At 38.8% G+C, this 935-nt stretch overlaps 1 non-coding gene across 1 annotated transcript; it reads left to right on the top strand.

Moving 5' to 3' along the window:
* The first annotated feature begins 593 nt into the window (after positions 1-593).
* On the top strand, positions 594-701 carry LOC148026985 (U6 spliceosomal RNA). The gene has a single exon (XR_015692991.1). It is a non-coding gene; the product is annotated as a U6 spliceosomal RNA (small nuclear RNA).
* The last annotated feature ends 234 nt before the right edge of the window (positions 702-935 follow it).

Here is a 935-nt window from a genome sequence, read left to right as displayed (position 1 = left end):
TTTGCAATTGGATTTGAATTTGATCATGGAAATTCATTGAAGTTAATCTCTTCACTCTAACTCATAATCTTGATGTGCATGCTTGTGTTTGATCATTGAAAATTTATTAATTGTCACAAATCTATAGAAATAGAATTTGTATCCTTTTTCATTAATTTGTCTATATAATGATTTATTAAATTTATTTCCTTTGCACTAATTAGATATAAAGAAAAGTGCATTGGAGTTGGCCACTGATGAGTGGTCACAGGTTATGGTGGACCCACGCGGTGGGTTAGAGAAAAGATAGTTCACACTTCCACCTATATGGCCCGATTGGGCGTCTGTGACTAGAACTCACGCATATCAGGGTTAGACTCGCACATAGAAAGGATTGATGCCTTGAAGTGTGGGCTAGATCCACCAGAACAAACAGTTACAATCAACAAGATGGCATGATCATGAAATGCTTATATAATGTGCATGTGTGGGCTGAAAGCTTGAAATGCACATTTCTTTGCATAGGAAAGTCACATGAAGATTCGGATACCATTTTTGTGATGTACACAGAAAAAGCTTTCATATGACACCCATATTGGGGGGGGGGGGGGGGGGTCCCTAAATTTCGGAGACATCTGATAAAATTGGAACGATACAGAGAAGATTAGCATGGCCCCTGCGCTAGGATGACACACAAAAATCGAGAAATGGTCCAAATTTTTCATGCATAAAATAAATTACCTTGGGCATGTCATCTCTTCTGAAGGGATTCAGATGGATCCTGAAAAGATCAGGATAATCCAAGAATGGCCTCATCTTCATGATGTACATGAGGTGCGATCGTTTCTTGGCTTATGTTCTTATTACCGCCGCTTCATCAAGCATTTTGCACATATGGCTTCTCCACTTCATGACCTTACAAAGAAGAAGATCTCTTTCCAATGGAAGGAAAAAGA

Source organism: Lygodium microphyllum, chromosome 13, assembly GCF_053477565.2.
Source record: "Lygodium microphyllum isolate KBCC chromosome 13, Lygodium_microphyllum_v1.1.10, whole genome shotgun sequence".
Lineage (NCBI taxonomy): Eukaryota > Viridiplantae > Streptophyta > Polypodiopsida > Schizaeales > Lygodiaceae > Lygodium > Lygodium microphyllum.
The sequence above is the reverse complement of the archived record's forward strand: the minus strand, read 5'-3'. Positions and strand labels throughout refer to the sequence as shown.